A 22,877-nucleotide genomic window follows, 5' to 3' on the forward strand; every position below is an offset into this window, starting at 1 on the left:
GGGGAGTTTGGGTTAGCAGGAGATTGTCTAATTGTTTTGTGGTTTCATTGTGAGTTGGGAATCATCTGTATTTATTTATTGTTCCTGATTCTAGCAGACTTGGCTGAGGTAGATCACGAACCGTTTGGAGGGGGACGAGAAATAGAATGTTCCTGGTTGGCTGGTAGGCTATGGTGAAATAGGAAGCTACACGTCCAGCTATAGCCACTTGAAAATGAGGTGGCTTCTTCGAGGAGCACGCTGCGCTTTGGATGGGCTGGGTGAGAGGCCACCTTTGCTGCTCCTGCTGACTCTTTTATTAATAGTAATAAATGATAATTAAAAGCCACCAGTGCCTAGAGTGAATAGCACTAAGCTTTATTAGGTGTCACTCCCTGCTGTACAGGAATATCCAGTTACATTAGCGGAGAATGGATGCAACGCCATTGGCTTCAATATCTTCCCTATTTACATACTATCCACTTTTGTTGTTGTTGTTGTTGAGGGAATGATGGTCTTCTTTCTAGTGTGCTCCCGTTGACTTAATGTTGTGTATGACTAGACACTGTCCTGGGGACTGCTTCTGATGGAGGCTTTATACATAATATCTTCCTGTGCACTTTTATGTAGTTACTTTCATTCAAGGATCACAAATTTCTTTACAAACAAGTTCATTACTTCTTACCTTTAGTAAATAAAATAAAAACTAAACTTTTTTTTTTTTTTTGTTAGAGTGGCATTACAGAGCTCAGCTAAATTCTCCCATGGTGTGTTTCTGACCTCCTGTGTCTATATATGGACTGACTACCCACAATACGCAGTGCAGGATCTTGGCCAGCATTGACTGAGGGGATCTCTGTGATTTACTCCATATGATCTTTGGCCTGCACTCTTCCAATGAAACTGCAAAACTCAGCTCCTAGAGCCATCTGCCTGTTCAGCTCCAGTAAGAACCCTTGCCTTCCCATGTCGGTAAGAGATTAGCAGATGCTAAAAAAGTTCATATGACTCTTGTCTCCATGTTCAAACCAGGTACTAGCTTAGTTAAAGTTCACATCTCTCTCTAGACAAGCAATCTTTCCCATGACCCAAAAATAAAGGTTCACTGGTTTAAATTCTCTTTGTTGTCTCTCTCATAATTGCAGAAAAAGAATATTTCAGCTTGTAATTGATACTGCTAAGTAATGGCCCATTGTGTTTTAGGCACTTGACTATCAGGATGAAAACCTAGCTCGAGAGGACATTCTTATGTGAACATCATCTTGACCTCCTTCCTGCAAGGTTTTAAGCATACTGGCCCCATCCAGCAAAACACGTACACATATCCTAATTTTAAGTGTGTGGTTGATCTAATTGGACTCAGTGGGACGATTCATGCTTAAAGTTAAGCATATGTTTAGAGCCAAATGACTGCACTGTGCAGGATGGAGCTCCTAGTGGCTTTCCCCCATGAGGATTATTGTATTGGTTTATGCCCTAATCTCAGCAAAATCTTAATTGCATTGCAGGGGTGGCCATTTTGGGTAGCTTTATCTTAATGAACGTCCCAGTTGACCCCCCTTCCCATAAGCATCACCATAACTTAGTTATTTAATGAGAAACAACACAATTTCCCCCCCAGTAAAGAACAGGAATATCTAAACTGTTCTTATCTATTTACGGCAGAGCAATTCATAATACTGCACAAACAATTTGTCCAACATTCCCTGCCCCCTTAAGTCTCCAGATTCTCTTTATTAAAGAATGTAGGGGGAACAATTCAAAGGCACAAAGAATGATATTCCCAGAGCTGCTGTTCCCAAAGAAACTGTCCCCTGCAGCGTGCTGTTTACACTGAAGACCTCAGGTCTGCTTAACACACAGCATGTGCATATGTTTATCGTGTTTATAGTGAAAACAAGGAGGCTTTTTAACAAAGAACAGATTCAAATGACAGCAAGTAGGATTAATAGAAACTAACCTATACAAGAAAATCATAACCTGCATGCTCGAGCCTAAAAACACCGCACAAGGTGTCCTCTTGTCTAGTAAGGTAATGCTTCCCCTGAAGGGCTTCACAGAGCGTTTTTCAACCAGAATGGCTGAGGCGCTTCTCTCATGAGCCGAAGCCCAATTGCCTCCCCCTGATGAAGGGTGCCAGGGCATCTTTCTTTCTCCCAGATGTACCAGAACATTCCTTTTGTTCTTTACCTCTAAAATGGGATTCTCTCCACCTCCATTTAACCTCTTCCTGTTTCTCCCTGCTCCTTCTTACATCCCCAAGATTTCATCAGCCGTTAGCTCAGTATTTTAATAGACTTCTAGTGTAAGATGCAGAATATGTAATAGTCATCTAGGGAGATGTATTCTACCTCTCTGGAGAAGTTCTGCCTCAAGGTGAGCTACCGCTGGGTGTTTTCCCTTTAATTGTAAGGCCTTAGGAATATACTGTCGCCTTACATATTATCCATACGTACATTTCACAAAGATTATGATGACAAGTGTGACACAGGCTTTCAGTAGAAACCTTACATGACCCACTTTTGTGAACTAGAATGTACATAACAGACCCTGTAACCCTTATGCCTCCCTGTATCCTCTGCCAGTTGGCATCAAGAGGTCCTTGGGTCACAGAGACTTGTGCTCCTAAGGGGCTTCAATGCTTTTAAAAATCCTACCCTACACTCATCATGATTTTTCAATGACCTGTCCTGTATGGTAGCTTTTCTAGCTTTCTTCTGACATAGCAGTTTTCAGCTTGGATTAATTAACTTTATTGGAAAATTAAACTTTCATGGGAAATAATGGCAATTGAAAGTGCTAACTTGTTAGCTCAGGAATTCCTTTAAATCTTCTCAAGCTAAGACAGTGCTTAATAGATACATATTCAGCCATGCCTTTGTTTAAAAATAGCACTTAATTTCTTGCCATGAACTTGATTAGCTATGAATTATTAGCTATGTTAAATTAATAGATTAAATTCTTAAGATATTTTCAGTAACTTGGACAAAGGAAACCAGGCATACTGCCATAATCTTAAACTTAAATGGTTCGCATTGACAAAGCATTATATATAGACAGCTTGTAAAAGATGAAAAAGAGCAAATAATTATTCTTTGGTCAAAGCATTAACATACAAGATATATTTCAGTGCGTTATTTAGTATCTTGAAAATATTCAGTAATTCCATGATACTGAGAATAGGGGATGATTTATCAAAATCCCACCAAATTATCAATGTATAACAACAAAATAGATGTCTTTGTTTGCCTGGCTGCAGTGGTATTAACTCATCTAAAACATGAAAGTATGACCATGTGAAATATAGTACTTCAAGGAAGGCTTCTTGTACAAATACCAGCTTCATCAGCCAGGTTTACTAGCTCCACAGAAAAGCTCATTGACTTCAACAGGAGTTGACCATGTGCTTAAAGTTCAGTGCATGCTTAAGTGTTTTGGGCCTAAATGAATGAACTGAAGTCATTCTCTTTTGAAATATTCTCAAATCAGTTTAGCCATAAAAGGTGGGATTTTCAAATGTTCCTAGGTGGCCTAGGAGTAGAGCTTTCTGAAATTCAGAATTTTTTAAGTTTAGTTTTGGCTCAGTATCAAGATGCAAAGTCGAAACCTCAATTTTACATAGAAAAGATATTTTGTTTTAATACGGTCAAACTATATTGTCTCTAGTATTGTAAACTATAATGTAACAAAAGGCAAAATGATAAAGGCAAAACAAAATGTTTTGACGTTAGTGAAATGTTTTGAAAATTTCCCAGAATGATTTTATTAAATCAATACTTTCCCATGAAATGTTTCAATTTTGTCAAATCAACATTTTCTAAGAAGAAAACCGTTTCCTTTGCAAAAATTTCTACCATTTCTACTTTGGAATACATGAAATTCAATGAGTGATGTGCTCCTATATCATGTAGGGCCAGAGTTATGATGGTATTTAGGAAAGTCAGTGAAAGTTATGAGTTAGATGCCTAACCTCCTTAGGCACTTTGGTACCTCTCTTTACATGCCTAAAGACCTCTGTAAATCTGCCCCATAACTTGTGAAACTCCCATTCAATATCTACTGCCTTTTAGAATCTTCATCCTATAACATTTTATGTCGTGGTCTTTCACAAAACAAACTGGTGAAAAATGAAACACTGATACAGTTAATAAATCGTGAACCTTACGTAGCAGTGTTTTTACCATCGGTATTGCCCAACAGATTACAACTACAGTATAGTCCATATAACATGCTAGTTTTGACTAATTCTTGGCTAAGAATGAAGGAAATGGCAAGAGAAGAATGTTCTTGTGAATTTATGTATGGGGAAGAGGTTTTTACAATATAAAAAAATTGCATCTCTTCTCTGCCTCAAAGGTAAAAAAGTTATTTGGAGTGGTAGATTTTTCAGAACATATAGAGAAGTGATTAAGCACATGTATTTTCTGATAGGTATACATTAAAAAAGAATGTCATATAGAAAATAAGTACTTTGAGTGTTTTGCTAGATATCTGGTTATCTCCCCAGAGTTTACTGGAAGAAGAGATTTAGATACCCAGTAATAACAATACAGCACTTTCAACAAATATGTATTATTTTTCATTGTAGACAGATAAATACCAGAAAACAGTGGTAGAAAATGTTAGTTTGGATCCCTTAAAGATGTTCAGTTTGTTCCCGTTTAAACCTCTTGTTTGCTATTTGAGAATGTCTGGGCAACTAGGTATTTGTTTGGGGGAATGTCAGTGCTTCATATGAACATGCAAATTTAGATTTGAACAAAGACATTCATGCACAAACCAGAATATTCATTATTCTCTGCTTATTCTTTGTTCTCTGCTCTGTTGTTTAGAACATTTCAGTCATCTATTCAGGGAACCGGGGGAAAATGTGGCTTATATCAGTAATAATATACCATTAATACTGAACAGCAAACCGTCAAAGTGAAAAGTTTGAAAACACCTAATAGGTTAACATTAGTTCACAGAAACTGTTTGTAAATAGTTGCACATAATGGAAACCAAGTTCTGTTTGCAGAAGAGTCCATTTTTAAAAAAAGGCTAAATTCCGTTGGTAAGTTGTTATCAAGACCTAATACAACAATTTCAAATACAGCTTGAGGGATGATGCTTAGACAGGACGGAAGTATATCTTTGGATTTCAGTTGTGGTATCACATCTAGTTCCCTTCTGGTTAGACTGACTGCATTTTTAATTGTAAGGGGTACCGAGAGTGTGAGACGCATGCTACTTGTGAAGCTATAAATCTAAGTAAATAAAATAATACTCTCATATCTCCTTTTTAGGAAACCAACAGCATTATTTTTTTTCCCCAAGAAGACTCTTTATTTGGAATACAGTGTAATTCCAACTGTGGGGAAATAAAATAAATTATTTTTGAGGTGACAGGCAATTAAACGCCTGGTGCTCTCTGAACACAACATATCGCCTAGTAACGTCATTGTACATAATAAGGCATCGCACTGTGTCACATGTGATAACTTGTGATATGTCATGAGGCAGTTTTGTTAGAAATTAATTTGTGTCTAATCTGATCAGCAACAGACAGTTTCAGATGATTCAGTGCTTTGGATGCCGAGGTAAAGGTCTCGAGAGGCCCTTTTGGTGACTAATTTGCAGAATCGCTGAATGAAGATGGGCAATCTTGATATCTTCATGGCAAAACGGCCTTCAGGTTAGTGCTGTATAATCCTTGCACCTGTCCTGGTGTGATTTTAAAAATAAAGGCTAGAAATCAAAACATGATCCTTATCAGAGACAGGACATCTGAGGCTAGATCACCAGCTGCTGTAAATCAACATTGTTCAATTGACTTCAGTGGAGTTATGCTGACCTACGCCATTTCGCACTTTGCATGCTTTTAAGATATACTTTCATTTACCGAACATCTCCACTACACTTTTCAGCCATGTTTTCCAGTCCTAGATTCAATAGCATAGCACAGTAAAATGTATGCAGATAGAATTTTATAGAGATGCCCAGATTAATATTTCAATACAAAAATATATATCCTATTCTTCCTTCCCTCTGGCACACCATGTAATCCTGATGTTTTGCTGGCTTTTTCTACTCTCTCTAGTAGAATTAAATTACTTTTTCCAAGTAGGGAAGGGAAGTACAGATGAATACATGCTCCGATTTCATTTCCATCTACTATAGGCCTCTACTTAACAAGCTTTGATTATGATAAAAACCTTTTGTATGTTTATAGTCATACTTTTGTCCATTAATTCTGATCATATAATGCCCGCAGTCTGGATTTCTTTACAAGGCTGTATATGATTGGGGGTGGTATGTGCGCACCTTTCCTCAGTGATCTTTAAGATTTGTTATTTAAATCCCCACCCCCACAATATCTCTAAAGATATTCTTAAAAGGGGACACTATCAGACTGATTGATTTAGGCCTCAAAGGTAGAAACAAGCTTTTACAAATTCTAAGACTAAAATGCAACTCTCTCTCTGTGACCTTTTAAAATTCCAAAGAAAACAGTTTATTTTTAGGATTTGAAATGCTCCCCATCCATGTTTGTAACCCAGACAATGCAATGCTGTGCTCAGGCCTGGTGGCCAAAAAGTGGAACTCACCAGAAGCGTATAACGTGACTAATCTCTGTTCACTGCCAGGTAAAATCAGCATAAATGGGGGGGTGGGAAATAGATTGCTGCAAGTATTTTAAAAATCGACTATGTTAATAACACAAGTGAAAGAACTTGCTTCTTGAAATGTATTTATATAATTTTTAACCTGATGGCATCCCTTATATTTGTAAACCACGGATCTCGAGAGAAGGGACGGGGGAGGAATGAGTTGTCTGGGTCATTGTGGCTAGGCAGACTCGCAATTAGTTTTCCATTCCCAGAAATTTCTGGATGTGGGTGTGGTAGTTTGGGCATGCTCAATAGGCTCCCTGTTTCTAGCCTAGTCCATTGAGGGCTAGTAGTTAGAGCAGCTGCTTTACAAAGCAACCGACTGGCCTGGGTTGGAGAAGCAAAGAAGCAGAAAGCAGCCTGTTTTCCCCTTAACTCTGAAGCATTTTGCAGCAAGGTTATTCGTTTATAAATATACTACTGATTGGTTGGTTAATTTGTTAGCTGACTAACTAATGGAGTGATTCCACAGTACAGCAGAGGAGGCAAAAGAGTCTGTATGGTTTGTGACTGGAGATTTCTGTAAGCAAGAGGAGGGAAGATATTATTGCAGTGTTTTAGATTCAGCCGACTGTGTAGAACTGATGGAACAAAGACTCTGAGACTCAGGTGAATTCAGTCTAAGCTTTGGGAATTCTGAGTTACTTCTCCCTATGTGTCTGTGGGGACTGATCTGTTTAGATTTAATTTTCCTTTTTTGTATTTATAACTATGAAGGTAATATATGTGGATTATGAAATAGCTTTGTTATGAGGTAGAAATAATCTATTATTATTATTTTCCTTTATTATTATACAATTTTGTAAAGTCAGTGCTTAAGAATTAAGTTAATTCCTTCTGTTCTTTTTTGGACTTCGAGGAAGTTGACTCTGGCTGAGAATGTTCAGTGACTGAATTGTGTGTGTGTTTATAGGAATTATGTTTTGAAGCACGAGGAGAGGGGTGGTAAAGTAAACTCTAGCCTACCCAAAAGTTACATATTAACCTGACCCACTCTATAAACCTAGAATAAAAACAGGTAATAGAAAAATACCATGGGCCAGATTCTGATATCCTTCAGGGGGATCAGAACCATTTAGTGGGGCTACTCATGAAGTCATTTACTGTACAATGGGCCAGATTAGAACACCTGTATTCATGTTGGGTACTCTCATTCCACAAGTGACCTCAGTTAAGTCAATAGGACCTTCTATAGAGCAAGATGCTACTCAATATAACGACAGGCCTAGGCTATTAGATGTACCCTCCACAATTCACTCCTGGAAGCTAGCTTTTTTTCATCTTTGTAGGTGTTTCCATTTGTGGACTAAAGTCTTGTTAAAATTAACAGCTGTATTTAGTAAATGTGAAGTGGGAGGAAATCTGAATCAGATACTCGACTGAAGAGAAGGCATTTTTTTTAGACGCAGACATACATCTGTAGTGTTAAAAGCCCGTTACAATCTTCTTCTGCATAAGGAGGTTCAGTACACATCAGGGACCTTGCTTCTTTGTATATCTGTAAATTGCTATGCATATGTAAGGTATACTTCTCTGCACTGTGAGATAAAGCAGTTCACACACTAGGCGAAAGAGACACCACTTGCTTTGTATTGAACAATAAGGATTATTAAAGGCTGATCATTTTCAGTACCTCATTAGGTCACTAGGTGACAAAGGGGTGCCAGCTGTTGGAAGAAGTAAAGATTTATTGACAATGATTTAGTGAAGTGAATGGATCTCACAAAGTTTGACTTTTGCTAACATCTCAGACTATTTGGAGATTTGTCAAAGTAACTCCAGTTTGCAAACTCGTTTTCTCGACTTGTTTCCCAAACCTTCCTCCCAAGCGTGATTTACTAAACAAATGCTGTGAAGCCTTTGCTACGTATTAGGAACCACACTAAAGCTAAATGGAGGCAAGTATAGACAGGAGGCTTGGGCACACGTCAACTTACCTCATTTGGAAATGTGTTTGCTGCTTCATTTTCTGCATCCGTGGGCTGGATGGAAAATGGTTTTCCCATCCTACTAAAATTTTTGAGATTCAAAAAAAAAAAAAAAATCCCATTCCACAGGGGGATGAAACTGAGACCTTTCAGAATTCTTAAGGTACTCACCTGGAATGTGGGGAAACCCTGGTTCAAGTTCTGGCTCTTCCTGATTCAGTGGGAGTTAGGCACCTAAATAGCTTTTGAGAAGCTGGCCTTTATTGTCCAAAATCATGGTAGTTAAATTGTGTTTAAAGCCATATGAGCCAACACATGTTGTTCTTCTAGTGTAGACATGACCTTAGTGGGTATATCTACCCTGCAGCTAGAAGTACAGATGTTCCCGCTCGGATTGGCACTTGAGCTGTGGAGCCTGGGGGTTTGGGTGGACTAGAGAGTCTGAGCTTCTGGTTGAGCTAGCTATTTTTAGCACACTAGCTCAAGCCCTTCTAGTGCGAATCTGTCTAATGTGAATCTGTCCACCAGGGATGGGAGACTTGCTCCCAGCTGCAGTGTAGACAAACCCAGAGTGGCTAACAGTCAGTGTTTGAGTGGACTTGACATTGGGCAAACGGAGTTTGCCCATCCCTAAAAGTTTTATAGTCTAGTCTTTGCACCAACAATTATAAAGGAGTGTTTGTTGCTCCAATGCCGTCTGTCATCAGTTTGTCACTTGATCATATGGTAGTCCGTAGTCACACATTGACATTTGAGCTATGGCTTTCTTACACACACATTTCCTAGCCCAACATGGGCATCATGAGAGTGGTCAGCCCAGTTCCGCTATGAGTTTTACTGATCTGAAGTCCAAGGAACTCCTTTGGTTTCCCCGGAGTTACTCTAGACTTGCACCGTTGTGACTAGGGACTGAATTGTGATCTACAATTTTAAATCTAATTGTTACAGTCATGTGAGATTGCAAACCATAGCACAAATCACAGGTCAGCTTTTCAGCTTCTCTCCATGTATTTCTTATATACATGCTTTGTGAATACCTCCACAGGTCATTGGCAGTGTCAGTATTAACCTGTTAGGCTAATGCTTGTGTTTCTTGCCACACTGCAGAGTAGTAACTGTAATTTTTACAGTGTGCTGACAACTAATAAATCTTTCTGATCACTAGGTGTAAGTATTAAATTTATGTAAATTGCGTTCAAAACAGAAAGGGAGGAATAGCCATATTAAAAACTGACTGAAAGGCTGCAGTTCTGTGTATCAGGTTACGGAGCTTACTGAGTGTGAAAATTAAAATTCTTACAGGGCAGCAGGCTAGGTAGGAAGAGATTGTTTAAGACAAACTGCTAGACAGAGACAGCAAAAATCATAGAATCATAGACTATCAGGGTTGGAAGGGACCTCAGGAGGTCATCTAGTCCAACGCCCTGCTCAAAGCAGGACCAATTCCCAGCTAAATCACCCCAGCCAGGGCTTTATCAAGCCTGACCTTAAAAACCTCTACGGAAGGAGAGAGCACCAATGGCCATCATTCTAGGTGAATTTTAGTAGCCGATCCTTCTTTCATGGACTTCCCAGATGAATTGGGAATGGAATAACTTTGCAACGTCAAACATCACACTGTGCTGTCACATTTATTTGGCTTTTTTGCTGCTTTGCGAGAGCCACCGACAGTCATTAAACTTTTATTATCTCACTCAGCTTGTAGGTGAACAGCACAAGGCATGCCATTGATAGATGGGACACACAAGTATATCATCAGGTGCTCTGTCAGTCATTTCTCTTTGATAATTTACCTGCTCACTTCTATTCACAGCGCTCTGCACCCATGCTGCTCTGAGTTTACTACTGTATTTTGTCTCCCTCCAGGGTAATGAATGTGATGCTGATCGGTCTTCATCATCCATAGCTAGTCTTTATCCACATGATGATATCTGTCTGGAGGGAGTTTTTTTCCCACTTGTCATTCATTTGATCATCTCAGTGATGTATTTTACTTTACTTTTAATTTCACATCTGTTTGTGTCTTGCTTCTGTTGCAACATAAAGCTGTCATTCCTCCTCCTATAATTCTTTGATGATAAAACTCAATCCATTTTATTGGGAAGTAACAAAATCATTCATACGTCTGCATTTAAAAAAAAAAATACATATGGCCATATCCTTGCCTGGTGTAAATGAACACAGCTCCATTATGCTTAGTGGAACTATGCCGGCTTATACCAGTTGAGGAGCTGACGAGTAAGTCATAAACTATTTCCCAAGCCAGTGTGATATAGCTTCGATGAGGCATTGCAGCTTTTCAGCTGTTCTTCTTCCTCGCCTAGGGGATCCTCTTGATTATTTACTATTTGATTACTACCTAAGCTAAGCAACTATTTCCTCCTGCTACTTGTTCCAGGTCCTATTTAATAATACATCTTTCTCAGGCGACCTCTTTTCTGCATGAATGTGGACTCTGACCTTCATTTTGTTCAGATCAGTTTATTACATGTTCCCGCTCCCTTTTTTCAGCTCTCCGACGCTCTAGGGGATGCTCACATTTCAGCTCAGAAGGGGTTTTGCTGCTAATGAATATCCCGAAGCATCACAATTTAAAACATATTCCACTAAGCGAGATCTGTAAAAAGAACAATGTATATTATGGTTAATGATGCATGCCTCGTTAAAGGGCATTAAGTTTAGGTTAAACTATTTCTTTATATATATGGCTTTGATTTCTTTTGATCTATAATCTCAAAAGATTTAAAAATAATGAGCCGGATTCTGGTCTCAAATCCCATGGGAGCCCACACCATTTGTGCCAGAACACTTTCCCTGATGATGCTGGTCCAGGACAGATTGTTCCAGCTTTTCGGTTTCAAAATTCGTGCCTCCACGGTTATAAAGAAGCATTAATTATTCCACTCTGGCTTGTCTTAATTTAATTTCAGACACTAGATCATACCAGATGCCATCGGCACTCATTTACATTTTAGCTGTGACTTTCACATGTGCATGCTCGCCGTGTTTTACAGCGAGATTTTAAAAACAAAACAAAAAAAATCTACTAGGACTAGTTCTTCCATCCCATTGACTGCAAAGTCCTGTGCCTTAAAGTACTTTCTACACTGTGCTCTTCCCCGCTCCCCCCGCAGTGAGTCTCAGAGCCCAAATGAACTGACTTGGGCTCATAGACCTTGTGCTACAGAGCTAAAAAGAACAGTGTAGATGTTCCATCTCCAGTTAGAGCCCGGGTTCCAAACCCCAGCAAGCGGGTGGGGTCTCAGAGCCTGGGCTCCAACCCAAGTGGGAACATCTACACAGCTGTTTTAAGCCCTGTAGTACAATCCTGAGTTAGTTGACCCAGGCACCGAGGCTCACTGCTGTTTTTTGTTTTGTTTTTAGTTTGCAGGGTAGATGTACCCTCTGTTACTAAAACAGGTTTCTAGAGCCTATGTGGCTAATGCAAAACACACAATGGTATGGAGTAATATAAAGGCTTTATCTGTACTCAATTGGGATAATCTGCATAGCTCCTTCAAAGCGGTGCCACTCATTAGTAATCATCTCAAACTCATGTTGATAAAACCCTTTATACCACAATGTCCTGTATTCCATCTCTCTCTCTCTCTCTCTCTCTGTATCCATCCGTTATAAAATTGGCTGTTTGTGAAATGTTTTGTAGCTGTAGCACCCTCATGGCCAACATGGAGTGTGTTCTGCAGGCAGCTTTAGCCAAGGAAAGACGCGCACAGAAACGTAGCAGGGGACACATCCTTCTATCCCGGGTCACCTGTTCCACCCCACCTGGAGTAAGAATAGTACAATGAGTATAAGAAATGGAAATATTTATTTTCAAAGGGATGAATGGAGCTGCTGGAAAAATCCTACCTCAGCACCTCAAAGTGGTGTAGCAGTGACCCTGGCTTGTCTCACAGCGAGGGTAATGGAGTGTATTCTTTAGTAGGTTCAGCCATGCTAGTAAGGTGTCAGACTGCCAACTCAGGGAGAGGACAGCTGCTCTCCTTCTTGAGGTTGGGTGCTAGCTAAGTTAAGGAGGTAAACATGCCATTGACAGCATAGCCAGTGGGGGGGATGAAGAAATGGCTAAAACAGCATGAATAAAGGAGCCCCAACTCCTTGTCCGCTCCTTGATCTGTTCTATGACAGTGGTGGGGAGTTCAGTCGATGAGAGGCTGTTAAAAATCTCAAGGGCCAGAAAGAGGGCTACCTATAACTGCAGGACACTGATGAGAGACGATTAGATCAACCATCTAATGGAGGAGAAGGTAAGGACAACCTGAGATATCCTTGGTCTCTGCAAAACACAACAAAGAAAGGAGACGGAAGTGAAGTGGAGAGATGAAAGTACCATCATGTTGGGAAAAGGAGAAGGCATAAGAACCGTTGAAGGAAATGGCTTCATCATCAACAAGGAATGGTCTTCAAAAATCATCTCATGCAAGTTCAAGTCATGCATCAGAGTGATATGCCTCTAACTGAACAAGAACAGCACCCTCAAGCTTGTTCAGATCTATGCTCCCACTAGCACAAGCAAAAATGACAATGTGGAAGAATTCTATCAAGAGCTCGAGGAAACCCTCGCTCAAAAATCCACATATATGATTGTGATGGGAGATTTCAACGCCAAAGTTGGAAGAGGGAAAGAAGGCAAAAAGTTCATTGGAAGATATGGCATTGGTGAACGGAATCCATGAGGAGAACAACTGGCAACTCTGGCGGAGACAAAAGAAATGTTTATTGGTAACACCTGGTTTAAGAAGAAGGCCAAGAGGAAGTGCACATGGATCATGCCCAATACGAAGAACAAGCATGAAATTGACGATATTCTGGTCAATAAGCGGCTCATTGTACAAGACATCTCAGTAGTACCATCATTTAACACCGATAGTGACCGTCACTGGCTCAGATCACAGCTCAGCTTCAATGAAGAGGTGGAGAAGAAAGTGCTACAGATGGCAAATCAGAGACAGCTGCCAAAAATATTCGATGAGGCAATCTTGAAAACAAACATTTCCAAGGAAGACTGGAGTCTTATAGATAACTGCGATGAGGATTATAAAAACTTAATTGATAAATTGAGGCAATGTGTGAAATTAGCCGAGAAAGAAAGACCAAAAAGAACAAAGGGAAGAATCTCGGAGGAAACACGGAACTTGCTAGAGAAGCAGAGGAATATGAAGCAAAATGATGGTGACAAACTTGAGTACTCCCTCTTCTGCAAGTTGATAAGAAGAAGACTAAAGGAGGACTTTGAGAAGTACTGAAATGAAAGTCTCTTAATGATGGCTGAAGATCACAGAAGCCTCAAAAAATACAAAAGGGAATTGACACTGTACAGGTCAACAATAATGGCACTAAAGAACAGGGATGGAAAACCAATAATTGACAGAACAGGGATGGAAGTGGTCTGCAGAGATTTCTACACCTAACTGTTCACATCTCAGATAAATGTTCCAGTACCAACACTTCAACAGACTAATGAGCATGTACTCCCAGTCCTTGTCAGCGAAGTTCGACATGCAATTCACCAAATGAAGGAAGGAAAATCCCCAGGTAAAGATGGACTGACAATTGAAATAAGAGCTGGAGGCCAAGACCTCTGGGAAACCCTTGCTCAGAGGTTTAGCCTTTACTTGGAAATGCAGAAGATACCATCTAGCTGGAAGGAGTCCAACACCATTCTGCTGTACAAGAAGGGCAATCGTGACGATCTAAAGAACTGTCGTCCAATATGTCTGATCTGACATGTCTACAGGCTGTTCACCAAAATAATAACAAGCCGACTCTCACAGAGTTTGGACAAGCAGCCAAGAGAACAGCAGGCTTTTGAAGGAATTTCAGCACAATGGACCATATTTTCCACTATAAACCAGCTGTTGGAATGCTCATAGGAATACAAATTCCCTTTATGCATTGCCTTTGTCAACTAAAAGCATTTGACAGTGTAGAGATCAATGCAGCGTTGAAAGCTCTTGCAGAACAGGGCATTGAAACAAACTATATCAAATTATTAAAGGAAGCAAATTCTGACTGTATTACAGATATAACTTTATTTGATACCTCTTTCGCATCTTATTTAAGAAAGGTGTGAAACAAGGAGACATGGTTTCACCGAAACTCTTCACAGCCTGCCTTGAAATGGTAATGAGGCAGATGAATTGGAAGGGTGGAATCAACATCTATGGAGAACAGTTAAACCATCTCAGATTCACGGATGATATTGTGCTGATTGCCGAAAATACTATCAAACTACAGAAAATGCTGCGAGAACTCAACACAAAAAGCAGCCAAGTCAGAAAAGTAACCGCTCCAAATCTAAATTTATGCAGTCTGATACTTTGCCAAAAGCCCAAATAACAATTATGGAAGAACAAATAGAAGAAGTTGAGGAATATGTCTATTTAGGCCAAGAAACTAACGTGCGCCACAATCAGGAAGGTGAACTCTCGCAAAGAGTGAAAGCAGGTTGATGCGCTTTCAATTCTATCAAGGATGTCCTCCAAAGAAAAATCAGCAAGGCAATATGTGCCAGCCTCTTCAACTCAACAGTTCTGCCAGCAATGTTGTGCGGCAGCGAAACATGGGCGCTGACGAAGACAGCGGAGCAGCAATTGGCTGTCACAGAGAGGGCGATGGAAAGAAGAATTCTGGAATTTCAATCCGTGACCGAGTCCCCAATGAAGTGATCTGACAGCAGAGTGGAGTGCTGAAGGACTGATCGATCAAGGGTGATGAATGGAGAAAAACGGGGGAAGATGGTGGAGTGATAAAACAGGGTTATATCCTACAGGCCCAGTGGTACCACAGTCTGAAAGGACAGACACGGAGTTCAGGAGTACTGGGCGGAGTTCCAGTCTGGCAGTGAGTCTTGGGTGCTCCTGGTCATCTTTGGCACTAGCCAACCTTCCCCAACAAACTCTCCGGTGCCCTCTTCTGCCGCTCTCTGCAAACCCATGCAGAGCGACAATCTCCCCACTTACCTAGCTACAGCCTCCCCGCTCATTCCCAATGCAAGGTCACAAGCCCCAGTATTCATGGGACCCATGCTGCTCTGGGTAGCAGTGATACTGGCTCCAGCTCCAGTTTGTCCTTGTCAGGTGATTCCTCCCTGGTACAGTGCTCCTTGTGGCTCCTGTTCTGTGGTGTCCCCGGTCGGCCAGTCTGTCCCTCCTGGGCTTCAGGCTGGTTCTTGGCTGCTTTGCTATGTGAGGGCCTGCTCGCTGTAGCCCTGTAGCGTGCATGCGCTCTCTCTCTCCCTCCCCCTCCCCATGCCCCTGGACCCACCAGCACATCCTCTACCTCAGGACAAAGGTTTAAAGGAGCCGTACTCTCTAAAGCCCAAGGGGGTTACAGTTTGATGAAGGGAACGCTTGGTCAATCTATATGCAAGCAACTCCTCAAATGACTATAGGGGAAAAAAATCCTACTGCAAAGCAGTATAGAGATTGGAGAACTGTTGTCTCTGGCCTGCCTCTCTTCCAGCCTGGTCAGATTACTACATATGACCTCTGATGGTGTGTGAAATAAGATTGGAGCATGTCCTCAAGCCAGTACTCCACCACTCCTTTGCCTGTCCCAGCTGATCTAAGTCCCCTTCCCACTTATGGAATGCTAGCGAAGAACCTACCCCGGAGACTTGATTTACTGAGGTAACCAGCAATGCCTTGCTACAGCAGTAAGGATGACATACTGGATTTAGTTTATATTTCCCTCCTGAGAATTAATCCACAAAGTCAGCCTCTCTCCCTTGAGAAGACAAATTCTGTCCACATGGGCAAGACTTACCATTTCAAAAGTATTTCTCTGCAGTTTGTGTCATCTTTGTTATAATTATACTGTAATTTGAAATGACTGGAAAATTGGCAAAATACCATATAATTAAAGGAAGAGCCTGATTTGATCACAACACATAGGGTTTTTCTGTAATTTTTTTTGTTTAACTTAAGTTAAAATAATAATAAAAAAGTTTCAGAATTAGAAATGGAATTTAATTAATCCAGTTGAGTCTTTAATTTAATGGTGACAGATAAACCTTAATGAAAATGAGACTTATGTCTCATGAGCCTATTACAGTGAATACAATTTTCTCTTTTTTAGAATCTAATAAAGGATCAGTCAACTTCTGCAATTTACATCTCTACAACCCCACTGACTCCTCATATACATTTTGTGCCTGTCATTTTAGTCAGTCAACTCTTCAGACTTTTGAAAATGAAGTTTTCTTTTAGGCCCAAATCCTGCAAACATGTTACTTTAAGACTATGAGCAGTCCCATTGTTCTTAAGGTGTGGGTCTTTGGACCAGATTCAAAGCTCTTTGAAGTCAAAAGGAGTCCTTCTATTAAGCGGCGGCTCCAGGCACCAGCGCTCCAAGCACGTGTCTGGGGTGGCAAGCCGCAGCGGGTGGCCCGCCGCTCCCTGCGAGGGCGGCAGTCAGGCAGCCTTCGGCGGCTTGCCTGTGGGAGGTCCGCTGGTCCTGAGGATTTGGCGGCAATTCGGCAGTGGGTACGCCAAAGCCGCGGGACCGGGGACCTCCCACAGGCAAGCCGCCAAAGGCAGCCTGCCATGCTTTGGGCTGCAAAAAAGCTAGAGCCTCCCCTGCTTCCATTACCTTCATTGGGGTTTGGATCAGGCCCTTAATCAGGGAAAGTTGCTTAGGCCCTGATTCGGCAAAACACTTCATATATTCCAAGACTAGAAGGGACCATTGTGATCATTTAGTCTGAGCTGTAGAACACAGACCATAGAACTTCCCCAAAATAATTCCTACAGTGAATCTTTTAGTAAAATATCAATCTTGATTTTAAAATGGTCAGTGATGGAGAATCTGCCATTACCCTTGGTAAGTTGCTCCAATGGTTACTTTTAAACAGTGAGAGTAACTATACTTTATTTCCAGTCTGACGTTGTCTAGTTTCAACTTGCGGCCATTGAATTTTATGCCTTTCTCTGTACAAAGTCAATGTGGGCTCCATGTCAAGTACAACTTAAGTGTTATGATATTACACTGCTTACCGGGGTGTCCTAGGTAGCAGGATATCCATTGTATGCAGACAATACTCTGATGGTATGTCCACATTGTGTTTTAAAACCCATGGCACCGAGTCACACAGCTGAGGTCTACAGACCTCATGCCCTGGTGCTAAAAGCATCCGTGTAGACTATGGTGTTACTGTGGCTTTAAGAGAATGCAGTGCTACTTCAATTTTATGATATCATGAATAATAATGGTCAAGTGCATAGATGAAATCTGAGACAGTTGCAATAATTACCTGCAAGACCAGACTCTTCTGAAAGAAGAAATGATATAGTGCAGCAACAAAAGCAGCAAGAAAATGACATCACGTAATAAGCGACAAAGAATCCTGTGGCAGCTTACAGACTAACAGACATATTGGAGCATAAGCTTTCATGGGTGAATATCCACTTTGTCAGATGCATGTGGCAAAGTGGGTATTCACCCACGAAAGCTTATGCTCCAATATTAGTCTGTTAGTCTATAAGGTGCCACAGGACTCTTTGTCACTTTTTACAGATCCAGACTAACACGGCTACCCCTCTGTTACTTGACATCATATAATAACAACTTCAGTAGTACAGCAAATATAAAAGCAACAAAGAGTCCCGTGGCACCTTATAGACTAACAGACGTATTTGAGTATAAGCTTTCGTGGGTGAATACCCACTTCGTCAGGCGCATGCTTATTATTAATACTAGTGGATTACTTAAAAATAAAATAACACAGACATTGTCGCTCTGTCACTGACATCCACTCTCCCACCCCAGGCTCGAGAACCAGAGCTCCAGCATCTGTGCGTGTAACGCCAACAGACCCTGGTCGTCAGTGGGCAGGTTTGAACCGGGGACCTCTGGAGCTTAATGCATGAGCCTCTACCGCATGAGCTAAAAGCCAACTGCCTGTTAGCTAAGGCTGAAGAGCAAATTCATTTTATCTCTCTCTCTCTCTCTCTCTCTAAGGGTACGTGTATACTATCCATCAGATCAGCGGGTAGTGTTCAATGTATCGGGGATCGATTTATTGCATCTCGTCTAGACTCGATAAATCGATCCCCGAATCGACACCCATACTCCACCTCGGCAGGAGGAGTAAGCGGAGTTGACGGGGGTGCCGCGGTGGTCGACTCGCCGCCGTGAGGATGGCCAGGTAAGTCGAACTAAGATACTTTGACTTCAGCTATGCGAATAATGTAGCTGAAGTTGCGTATCTTAGTTTGACCCTCCCCACCCAGTTCTCAGTGGCCTTGGTGCCACTAGATAGGACAGAACACCACACCCAGAAGGTGCAGGGGTTACATTAGCACACGTCTGAAGACCCAGGCTCTGCAACTCGCTGCCGTGGATTTTAAAACAAAGCGTAGACATACTCTTAGGCTCTGGCAGTAGCAGAGCCTTGAATCTCTTGGCAGTAACCCCTACCGCTATTTAAGGAGAACCGTGGATGTTTCCAAAGCAAGTCTTGGCCATAACATAGGGAGCCTGGCCTAACTCTGCAAGGTGCTATGTGACCTCAATGGAATCATTATTATTATTAACTCCTGTGGGAGTGGAGGGGACTCATTCTTATGGAGGATAGAGGCCAACGTGAGCAAAAGTGAATCAAGGTGACAGTCTTTTCCCACCCAAATTAATTTCCGTTGATAACACTTTGAAAAGTCTCCGCTTCATCTTGATGCGGAACAGGAACAAATATTTTAAATCTCAAATTTTTGTGGGACAGGAAAACTGTTCTCTGCCCTGCTTAACTCCTGCCTCTCAGTCTCTGCAGTTGTAATTCAGCTATAAAGTCTGGCAGCTCAAGCAGGGAGACTGCAGTACAGCAGTGTGATCTGTCCAGCAGGACTAGGTCTATACTGCAGAGACTATCCCAGCATCACTGAATCAGCATAGCTATCCCAATGTGGCCCTGTTGTCTAGATGCAGCCTACACTAGCAGGAGTTTTTCAGTCTGTGTAAGAACACCAGCTCCCCGAACAGCACTAGCTACACTGATTGAAGCATTCTTCTATTGACGGAGCTATGTTGATGCCGGGGGTCATGTTCACATAGCTGCATCAGTCAAAGATGTGGTGGTAATATTGGTGGTGCTTTGCGTACCCCTGACAGATGTAGCAATGCCAATATAGCTTTCAAGTGTAGACAAAGTCTAGGCCCATTTTACCTGCTAGTTTATTTTTGGAGTAGAAGAGTTGCTGCATATGTTTAAGTGCTTTCCAGAATCGGGGAGGAGGATCTAAAAATGCAATATATGTCATACGTATTCAAAACAGAGCCAAAAATCCCCTAAACTGCTTTAGATCTCACCATCATAAGTCTGAGGTTCGATATCTGTCATTTAAACATGAAGATTTTTGATCGATTTTAATAATTCTCTTTGTAGGAATATCTGTCAATGGTTGAACCAGTTCTTCTTTAGGAAACTTCTCTCTGGGACAATGTCATCTGCAGTCTTAGGTCAGGATGGCCATTGGACGTGAGCAGTATATGTTGGCTAACTAATGCACCAACACATCAAAATGAAGATTTAATTTTGTCAGAAGAGCCCTGAGGTTTTCCAGGCTCCATTAATTTGTTTCCCCAGGAGCGATAAAAGCACTGAAAGTCTGCAACCTAAATACATCCATCAAAAGAATTTCAATTCCTGAATTTGAAAAGGAAGCATCAACAACACTGAAAGCAAAAACAATTGTGGGAGATCTGAAATCAAGGGCAAGCTTCATGGAATTCAAATGGAAATAATATTGTGCGTTATCGCTGTACTCTTGTGCACTTGTGTTTTAATTGTCTGTAGTTATACATTTGCAAGTCCTGACCGCTTTAGATCTTCTCAGGCTAAGTTTACTCATTATCAACTGTTGCTGAATCTTTTGGAGACTTTGGGACTGATGTTTAAAGGTGTTTAGGTGCCTAAAAATGCAGATAGGCACCTAGTAGGATTTTCAAAACCACCTGCCTGCATCTTTGGGCCAGATTTTTACTTAAAGTCTGCTGCACTTTGTGTGGCAATGCCTAGCTTATTTAGGAACCTAAATCTCATTTCCAAAAAAAGATTTAGGCATTTAGATGTAAAATCCCATTGACTCAGTGCCTAAATCCCTTTTGAAAATGAGATTTAACCTCTTAAATCAGCTAGCGTTTAGGAGCTAGTCACCTAAATCAGTTAGGGGTTCCTTCACTCAGTGTTACAATGCCCATTTATCTTTTAAAGTCTGGGCCTTTGTTATTAAAGTAGTACCAAAAATCCATCTCTCATATTCCACAGAGGATGTTGGATAAGAGGCAGAAATGGTGACTACTCCAGGTGTTCTCATGCTACAACAAAGGCTTTCTGAAGCTTGCTTGCCAACTCTGTATTGTCTCCAGAGGATTTCCATAGGGAACTGTGGTCTGAGTAGAGAGAGCATTTTAGCATACTGCGTGATAAATGCAGATGATATCTCCAACTGTGGAGAAATAAAGTTAATAGGTGAAAAAGATGCCTCCTCTGTTTTTGGAATCACTGATGTGTTGTGGTCCCCTCACCTGTGGAAATAGTGAGCAGAGGGATTGAGATTAATCTGACATTCTGCAGTCATTTAGGAAAACGACCACATATTGTAGTTGCTAGCCAGAATAATCAAGTGGACCAAAGATTTATGCATAAATTTGATCTCAACTTCTTGGCTAAATAATGACCATTTGGAGAGTGGATCCAATCTAGAGAAAACAGAATTCCAACATCCGGATCTGAGTAATAGGCATGGAGTATTCTAAATAAGATTCGCCTGGCTTGTGGGGGGAGGTCCACCATTCAGGAACCTTTTTTGTTTAATGATAAAATACTTCTAATGTTCTGATCTACATCTGAGGTGATGCTATCACCATCATTACAGCACAGTGAGGATTTCTAGCCTACACACTACCTCTGTGATAAATACAGAGACAACTCTGATTTGAGCTGAAAAGTGTGGTACTACTAGTTAGCTTATGGTCATCAGTAAAGTAGGTTCCTTGACATGAATCCAAGCCCCCGATCTCTTCTGCTGAGACTATCTTACATATATCCAATAACAATGAACCAACTATTATGTGATAATAATTTGGAGCAGCCTTTTATATGAGCTTTTCTGATTTATAAAAAATTCGGAACTACTAGAAGTTGTAAAAGCAAAGGCACATTTTAAAGAAGATAAAATCTAGACGTTTTCATTATTTTTAGTTTTTACAGATCTGTGTGTGGATAGTTGACTGACCAATACAGTCCTTTTCATCACAAAATTCTTGCTCCATGTGAGATCTTCTGCATAAAATGCATCAGGTAAATAAAATGCACAAATATCCATTTCATTAACTGATAGGGTCTCCTGAAAGCAAGACAATGGCCCTCTGATAGGAAGTCAACTGCTCTACCCTGCATTGAAAGGACATTTATTTATATCAATTCAGTTTGAAACTCAAGCATTATGAATGTTAAAAAAATAAAAAGACCAGGCAGCATTCACTTTCTTTATCAGCATAATTTATAGGTCACAATTTCCCGAACTGCAATTTCTGCTTAGTCTCCGTTTTCCCCTTTCTCAGTAAAATAATCGGGCACGTTACTCATAAGCAGCTGTAAGAAAACGATCACCTTCCTTCCTGAGCAGCTTAGGAATTGCACTTAAATTAGATTCCTAACATATTAATTTCTCCCCGTCCACTCCAAATTGTCTGCATTGGTCTATGGAACATATTAATAGTAATGCCTTTAGCTTTACAGTAATTAAATGTGACGGGTTGCCATGCCAGTGGAATTCATATATCTTTACTGGATCCTGTGGTCCAATATGAAAAAGCACTGTAACTAGCCATTAAGGATACAGATGCATTATTGATATCAAATATATCATGATTCCCCCCCTCAGGTTGTGAAATGTGTCAGGCTAAGGTTTCCCAGTCCTCCATAAATTGGCCGGTATGCTTCAGGCCTTGCAGCAGCCCCACAGCCATCTGGCTGTAGCTTGGGAATCTCCCTCCAGAGGACAAATCAAGAGTCAGGGAACATCCTTATTCTAGAAGGAAACAACCGCAACTTAGCAATTACAGTTTTGAAATATTCATAATGAATAACTCTAAACCTGTAGGATTTTGCATTCTGCTCTAAATGACACCACTATGCAATATGCTGATTTCAGGGTGATCCAATGGGGTATGAATTGGGACAGAATTAGGTCCTACATTAGTCTGGGTCTGATCTTGCAATATGTATCCACATTTCCAGCTGAGTTCCTGCCGATTGCCATTCAACTCCTGTCTGGAACCTCATGGGAAGGGAACCAGC

At 40.9% G+C, this 22,877-nt stretch overlaps 1 long non-coding RNA gene across 1 annotated transcript; it reads left to right on the top strand.

Annotated features, from left to right (window-relative positions):
• Nucleotides 1-104: 104 nt before the first annotated feature.
• LOC128843437 (uncharacterized) lies at nucleotides 105-21,011 on the top strand. The gene is made up of 4 exons (XR_008446266.1): nucleotides 105-260; nucleotides 712-951; nucleotides 5,518-5,653; nucleotides 19,959-21,011. It is a non-coding gene; the product is annotated as an uncharacterized LOC128843437 (long non-coding RNA).
• The last annotated feature ends 1,866 nt before the right edge of the window (nucleotides 21,012-22,877 follow it).

This window comes from Malaclemys terrapin, chromosome 9, assembly GCF_027887155.1.
Source record: "Malaclemys terrapin pileata isolate rMalTer1 chromosome 9, rMalTer1.hap1, whole genome shotgun sequence".
NCBI classification, from domain to species: domain Eukaryota; kingdom Metazoa; phylum Chordata; order Testudines; family Emydidae; genus Malaclemys; species Malaclemys terrapin.